Consider the following 8,383-nt stretch of genomic DNA (forward strand, 5'->3'; position numbering starts at 1 on the left):
TTTAATGCAGCTACACTAATGCTACTTTTCTATGTTTTGTAGCTTCTTAAAATAATTAATGCATGTAAGAATTAGGGGTAGGGTCATGTTGAGTGTACGTGTAGACTAAGTTTAGGTTATGTGTAGACTAAGGATTAGGTGTAGGTTAGGTTTACGGCGAGGTGTTGTAGAATAAAGGCAATTTGGAGCATTCAATTCTAAAATTATTACTTATGGAAATAGAACATTTTGAAGAACAGCAATGACAATTTTAGCATGTTTACCACACACACATGCCTTTAATGTTTGTATAACATGCCAAAAGTATTAATTTATTTATCGAATCATCCATTGAAATGAATTGTGGCAGTAGTGCCCCAGTTTATGAATTTATAGCATGGCATCCAAGCCCACTGCAGATGCTCCAATAATGAAAAACAAATTTCTAATACTCTAAAACTGTTGAGCAATATTATGATTATTATTATTATTATTATAAAATAGGTTGCTCATGTAAGAGGCTGTAGAGCCTCATCAAAAATGGGCCAACTTTTAAAAAGCTATTTTCAGATGATCAGGCCTAATGCTGCAGAGGTTATTTATTTATTTTTTAATGCTCATTTTGAATGTTTAATGCAAGCTGTGTGCACACTAACTGACATTTTATACTTTTTTTCTCATTTTTGGCACAGCGACTGCTTACTCATTTACTGTATTCCAGATTGGCTGAGGCATTAACTCGCTTTATTTTTTTTGCCATGAGATTTGTTATTGAAAAAATAAATAAATACTTTAATAAATACATAAATACATAAATAAATAAATACATAAATACTTTATCAAAAGGTTATTTCCTCCCAAAATACGAAAACAGCATGAAAATCTTTCTCTCACTCTTCTCATCAACTGGCTTTTTTAAGAGAATCTGTCCAAATCTGCATCCACTGTAGTTTATTTAATTATTAATACGCTTCACATTAGAGCACTGTGCTGCTCAAGCGAAGGTCATCAGATTGGATCTGTTTCTGGTTCCTAATAAAACACGCCGTTTTCAGCAGCGTGGAGAAAGTAAGCACACAGTTTCAGTGCAGTTTGTCACTCATTTACACTTTTCTAAAGAAACGTCTAGGCACGGTAAAAACGCTGTTTCTATGGTAACTGCAGCGGAATGGGACGTGTGTTTAAAAGGTGTGACGCTGGTTTGTCTGTTGCACTTCTTTTCGTCTCTAAATGGAAAGTGGAAAGTGTTTTTAATAGGAAGGAAACCTTCATATAAGCTACTGAGGAGGCACTTCTCATGCCATCAACAACCACTGATTTACAAAGCTCTCTGTTTCTCTCTCTCAGTCTCTTTTTCTCTTTCTACTTTAAAAGCTGCACACCTTTCCAACTGGACACCAAGAGGACACTATATACTATTCGTCAGGGGTCTGCCATAGGCGGCCTGCAGGCCAAATGTGGTCCACAAGCATGAAACATCTGGCTCGTGAGCTTGTTTGAACTATAGTAAACAATAATTAAAAATATTTAAAAAATGAAACGCTTCTCTGGCGAGCTTTTGTTTACATTCCTCCACTGTCTCTCTGCCGCACTCTGCGTGACTTTAGTTTCCACCCGTTCTCGTTTTTTTTTTTTCCAGCCCGTTCTTGGGCTGCCTATCTCCTAATATGGGAGTTTTTTTCCCAGTCTCATTTCAATTCACTAGCCGGGGCTGCGGTAGTGTATTGGACCTGATGACACGGGTTCGATTTACCTGCTTTGAGATCAACTGTTCTGCAATTGGGTTTAACAACCCTCTGGGCTGGAGAGCTACTATTCTGTAGCACTTCATCCCATTACACTTCATTTTCCAAAACAGATTTTTTTGTGGCCCGCCACGTAATGGCTAGGAAAATATCTGGCCCGTAGCCAAACTTAATTGCCAACCCCTGCTATACATAACAATAATAGAGCGTAAGGATAAGTTTATTGGGAAAATTGTTCAGTTGAAAGGATGCTCTAGCACCCTGTTTGGTGCCTCTATCCTGGAAACCAGATAAGATACAGTTACAGGGCATAGAGTTACACAGGTTTTGTATGGCATTGTGCAACACATTTGCCACACACACACACACATACCAACAACACCTCACCCAATACTCAATCAAATACACATTAAAACACTCGCACGCACATTCCAATAGCACTGGCCCATCAGTAAAAGGGCCTAACGACACACACTGTGCTGTCTCCTATTATGGTCAGCTCATTCAGTGGAAAGCGTGGATTTACACAGTAATAGATGCAATGGAAAGCCATTTTTGGGCTTTATCCCATTATGTACACACACACACTGCAGTAGCTTAGCCGTGCAGTAGCACTTGTGTAGTTTGTGTAATAGTGGAGTGTGTGTATTGTGTGAGGCAGTGCTGTGCTGGTAATTGAGGTTGTACTGGTGTGATAGACTGGAGTGTGTTTAGAGATAAAGCTCGGGGTGCCGCTGGAGTTTACAGTCACAGCTCAGCAGCTCTGACTGTCTGTTTATGAGCAGAACTGCTGAATAATGCAGGAAGGAGGTTAATAGTCTGAATAGGTTGATAACGTCAGTGCTGACCTCTCTCATTCTCTCTCTCTCTCTGTCTCTCTCTTTTATTCTCAGAGCCTCTGCTTTCTCCACATATTTCTCTTTGTCTCTCATTCTCTTTATTTTTCTCTCTCTTTCTGGATCTGTTTACCTGAGACTCTGAGGCTCTGCTTACTCTTACTTACATCTTTCCCTTTTTCTCTTGTTCTCTCACTCTATCTCTCACTCTGTCTCTCTCTCATTTTCTAAAACTCTGCTTTCTCTACATATTTCATTTTGTCTCTCATTCTCTCACTCTTTCCAGCTCTCTTTCTCCTGCTTTGCTTTCTCTACATCTTTCCTTTTGTCTCTTGTTCTCTAGTGTTCTCTCTCTCTCTCTCTCTCTCTCTCTCTCTCTCTCTCTCTCTCTCTCTCTCTCTCTCACTGTCTATCTCTCTTTCATACTCAGGGAATCTGCTTTCTCTCTCTGTCTTTCTTTCTCTCTTTGTCTCTCATTCTCCATAGTTATCTCTCCCACTCTCCCTGTCTCTCACCCTCTCTTTACCATCTTGCTGTGTCTCTCTCTCATTCCCTAAGATTCCCTATTTTCCTTTCATGTTTTACCCTTATTCTCTATTCTCTTTGTATCTATTTCTCTCTATATCTATTTATTTTATTTCTGATATTTCAAACTCTATATAGCAACAGCTATACAGCAACACCTTACAAACCACCTATCAAGCTATTAGCAGCCACTTAGCAACAAATATACCAAAAAAATCTATATAGCAAAACCTTACAAACCACCTATCAAGCTCTTAGCAAGAACCTAGCAACACATATACCAGAAAAAAACTATATAGCTACACCTTATAGACTACCTATCAAGCTCTTTTTGTGGTTTTGACTTTCCTAAAAATGAAAAGAAATAAATTATACTAAGAATAAGAATTAAATGATGTGTAATTACATTCAGGCTGATAGTGTGATGAATATTGGCTGGATTGGTGTCCGTAATTGACCATTGGCTATGTGTCATTAACTAGATATTAAAATATATTGAAGGCATTTTGTGTAAGAGGTTGCTTGAGATCAATTAAACATTGCGGCCATAGTTATGTAACTCCGTCGAGTCTTTAATTACTGGTCTAATAGGCTCTTCCGTAGCTGGAGTCAGTAGAGAGAGAGCGAGAGAGTCTAATGGACTGTATTTAGCTCACATGGTGTTCTGGATTATGTAATTCCCACACAGGACGATGGGGAAGACGGGAAAACTCAAGCGCTCTTTTGTAAGAACCTGGTGAACAAATTGCTCAGAGACACCTTTCTGAACTTCCAGCAAGAAGAACGCATATTCCACACAGCACATCAAAAGAAGAGGGAGTGTGGATCATCTGCGGTAGGCTTTCTGCCGGGGCGGGTAAAGCAAGTGGGGGGCCGGGATAATGAAGCTGAAGCTGGGTCCAGAGAGTCCGGAGTATCCGATCGCGGGAATAAACGTCCCGCTGACTCAAACATGCAAAAAATACTAATGATGAGCTCAGACGTGACATGCTGGTAGTAATGTTTCACAGAGGAATTGAGGGGAAAAGCTCCTCACATGTTCATCATTTTACATTTCCCTTCTCAGAAAAAAAAATCTTAGCCTGAGAATGTTCTAGGAAATTGGTTATTAGTTTCAGACACATGCTGTGGATTTCCTTCATTAGACATCTTAACTCTCCTGTGATTTTGTGGGTTAAATTGACTCATTTAAAAAGTTTCACTTTTTTTTTAAGAGCCAAACTTTAGACTAAATCTTAGGCCAGATCATTTTTTCCTTTATTGTCCTTTTCTTCTTACTTTCCTTCTATCTTTTTAAAATTGTGAATTACCATTTAGTAAGCCATGAGGTGGCAGAAATGTTTGATTACACTAAACTACTGATTATATTTATATGAATTAAGTGAAATAATGAGCTAATGTTTATTATATCATGTATATACAATACATAGAGTTTCTAAAATAAAAGCCTCGTCTTTCTAAATTCGAATCCAAAAACAAAATGTGATCAAAAATCTAAGTCTAAACATTAAAACGCATTTACACAATTCAGATATATTTAGACTGCTACATTTATTGACTAATACGTTTCCTGAAATCAAAACTTTTTAACATTTTTTAACAAATTCAAATATTTAAAAACCCTAAATTCCACAAGGTCTATAAATGTTTACATTTCAGGATTCAGATAATTCCAAATACATTAAAATCTTTGTACTGTTACAGTCAATACCCACTTAAATTCTTTCATTCAAATCCACACATTTATAATCTCCATGCTATGACACTGGCTGGCCACTTTATTAGAATTAATGTACATCTCCACCTTGCTTGTGTTTACTTAGATATATTAGTCATATTAGTCATATGCATTGAGAAAATCACATGACCCTATTGTGACTTCCTGTATAGTAAAGTTAATGTTGACTGCAGAGCATTTCTACTGGTCTATTCATCACCAGATTTCAGCATGATGTAAAGGGCAGCTGGTGTTTTTGAACGGAGTAAAAAATGAAGTGAATTCTGAAGTAGCGCGGATCTGTCCTGACAGTGATCATACATCTGAGTGAGCTACTGCTGCCTCCTCGTCCTGATGGGAATATATGTCGCAGTGTGTTAATAGAGTAGATGGTGTCTCGGTTAGCGGGACGTTTTGACATACAGGAGGATCATGAGGATCATATGTTCTGCTTTACTCCAGCGTTATTGCTCTCATCACTTCTCTAAGCTCTCGCTGTTTAGATGAAGAATGAAATGCACTGAAAAGTCTGACCTCCCTCTAACCTGGAGAAATGTCTCCTGTGTGTGTGTGTGTGCGTGTAACTCATTTGTAATCGATTTGCTGGCCACGGCCGTTTTTCCCTGAGCGCTAAGTCTTTCCTCGTCCACCGATCCCCTCAATCTCTCTCTCTCTCTCTCTCTCTCTCTCTCTCTCTCTCTCTCTCTCTCTCTCTCTCTCTCTGTCTCTCTCTTTCTCTCTCTCTCTCTCTCTCTCTCTCTCTGTCTGTCTTTCTCTTTCCTTCTCTCTCTCTCTCTCTCTCTCTCTCTCTGTCTGTCTTTCTCTTTCTCTCTCTGTGTATCTCTCTCTCTCTACCTCCATTCCTCTGTTCTTATGCATGACTGGCCCCAAATGACCTGTCACAGCTCCGTCTCTCCTACAGAAATGCAGTGAAGCAAACAGATCCACACTGCTGGACACCTGTACCAGATTCCATATGCTTATACTTAAAATTCTCTGTTCCACTTTAAAATAAGGCTCGTTTATAAAGGCTTTATAAATAGTTCAAAAAGGAGTATAGCAATGCTTATTAATTAGGTTGTAATTATTAAAAATAAACATTCATAAGCAGTTAAACACACATTAAAAGGACATCAGTGGCCTGTTATTTGTCAAATAGGGATTCCACATTCATTTACGTTGTCAAACCTCAGATCTGTCTGGATGCAAAAATAAATAAATCTTAGCAAGTGAAATTATCTAATTTCAAGGTAATAAATCTTTTTTTTTACTGAAATGAAATCCAATATTTCAATATTTTTGAATGCAAAACTCTACATGTTTATTGCTTAAAGTATTTTATTTAACTAAAATCCCTAAATAAAAAACAATCTTATTTATTTATATTAAAAAATATATATATATTCCTGAAGACAGTTTGTTGAATCCTGAAACATTTTAAAATGACATGGAATACAAAACCCTGTATTTAAATATTGATTTTGAATTTAAATAACATCTTTGTAATCCAACTTTATGAAACTTTATGAAAATCAATATTATTTTTATTTGCTGTTGACGATATTTAAAGAGCAGATGTGGCCGATTGCCAATAAATATATTAATAAAAATGACTGTATTACTCAGGAGTGGCTATTTAAAAAATATATATATATTTATGAGTAATACTTATTTACCTTCAGTCAATCTGTGGGGAAGTAGTTCTTTCCAGTGTAAACAGTCCAGTTGAAAGGTGTGAAAAGTACATCTTGATGACATCCAGGTGAGTGTGGCTGACATCTATGATGATAAAAAGTACAGTAAAAATTAGAAAAATTATTCGTTCATCATGTTTAACTATAAAGTAAAATACAGATTTTGCCATTTACTCTGCCACATATTTACTGTCTTATTTAGTGTCTTATTTATTGTAGTATTTAGACCATTTATATCTGACCTATTCATTACAACTGCCTCCACTAAACAACTCAATTAAATACATGTTAGCCAAATAATAATACTAAACTGTTTATTTTACAATACTATACAATATTACTCCACGGGATCCTGATGTTTCCATGAATCACACACTCGACATTTCCACACTATTCACACATTTCAGCCACGACGATTTAGTGGCATTTCCATAATTTCACTTGCTTCATTACGACACCCCCAATAATAATAGCTTAAAGGTGGCAGTACTGTGGTATTTATGAGACGAGCACATAAGGTAATATAAATTTAATATGCTGTATTTACTAGTGGGGAAACAGGGACTGGTGCTGATTTAATTGTTTGGTTGAATACTGATTAGTTATTCAGCAGCACAGGAGTTTGTGACAATTTCCTTCAGGTTCTGTATCTTTATCTGAGTGTAGCTTTTTTTGTAAGCTAACGAACAAACTAACGATTGACGTGAGTAAAGAACGAGCCAGTTCTGCAAGTGTTTCCCAAAGAGCTTCACAAAGTGGAAAATAACGGACAAGTTTAATGAACATCTTTGTTGATTCCTCCCCCGAAACAGCGCGCTCAGTCGAACCACAAACATTGATTCAGCACTGCCAATATGCAGTATTTATTCACTATTATGCCCAAAAAATGTAGAAATGTTTTGTAATCAACAAAATTATACATATTCTGGAATTTAAATTACAAAAGGATGTACTTTTGAATTGATAAAATACTACTAAAGATTCATATTATTAAATAAACAAAAATCTAATATATTTTAAAATAGATTGTTTAATGTTTTAAAATAGATTGTAGGATTAATATTAACTTAATTAAAATTAATTATGTTTATTTATTTAGTCATATGTGTTATTACGTATGTTCCTTTATGTCTATATGTCTATAAAAGGTGAAATAACTAAAAATATATATTTATTCTAGTTTCTTCAAAATAGCCACTCTTTGCTCTGATTACTGATTTGCACACTCTCATTCTCTCAATGAGCTTCAAGCAGTAGTCACCTGAAATGGTTTTCCAACAGTATTGAAGGAGTTCCCAGAGGTGTTTAGCACTTGTTGCCCCTTTGCCTTCTTCACTCTGTGCTCCAGCTCACCCCTAAGTCCGGTAACTGTGGAGGCCAGGTCATTTTTTTGTTAAGTACAAGAACTCCACATGTGTTCATTCATAGTTTTGATGCATTCAGTGAGCAAGCAGTGAAAAACAGTTCAGCTTTCATATTCCAGAGGTTTTCAATTTGAGAAAATCAAGGAAACTCATAATTTTTAAGTGGTCCCTTACTTGTTTCTAGAGTTGTAAGTCCTCTGTTGATATGCTGTTTCAGTGTTGCCAACCTAACGACTTTGTCGCTATTTTTAGCAACTTTTCAGACCCTCTGGCGACTTTTTTGGTAAAAAAAAAAAAAAGTGACTAGCGAGAAATCTAGCGAGTTTTTGTGGTGTTGTTGGAGACTTTTGGAGACTCTGAGGTGAACACACGTGCTCTTCAGTTACTGTCCTCAGTGAGCCCCACCCCACAGCACTCACAGTGCAGTCTCTCACAGTCAGAGCACACCATACCGCTCCACGAACATACTGTAAATGAACTGCGCATGCTCAAAGCCGCCGCTGACTGACCCCGCCCCGTATTT

The 8,383-nt window shown here is 37.0% G+C and overlaps 1 long non-coding RNA gene across 1 annotated transcript; it reads right to left on the minus strand.

Annotated features, from left to right (window-relative positions):
• Positions 1–6,484: 6,484 nt before the first annotated feature.
• Positions 6,485–8,383, minus strand: LOC125787617 (uncharacterized). Its single transcript, XR_007429448.1, has 3 exons — positions 8,035–8,383; positions 7,758–7,864; positions 6,485–6,581 (listed from the first exon to the last, which is right to left on the minus strand). It is a non-coding gene; the product is annotated as an uncharacterized LOC125787617 (long non-coding RNA).

This window comes from Astyanax mexicanus, chromosome 25 (genome assembly GCF_023375975.1).
Source record: "Astyanax mexicanus isolate ESR-SI-001 chromosome 25, AstMex3_surface, whole genome shotgun sequence".
NCBI classification, from domain to species: domain Eukaryota; kingdom Metazoa; phylum Chordata; class Actinopteri; order Characiformes; family Acestrorhamphidae; genus Astyanax; species Astyanax mexicanus.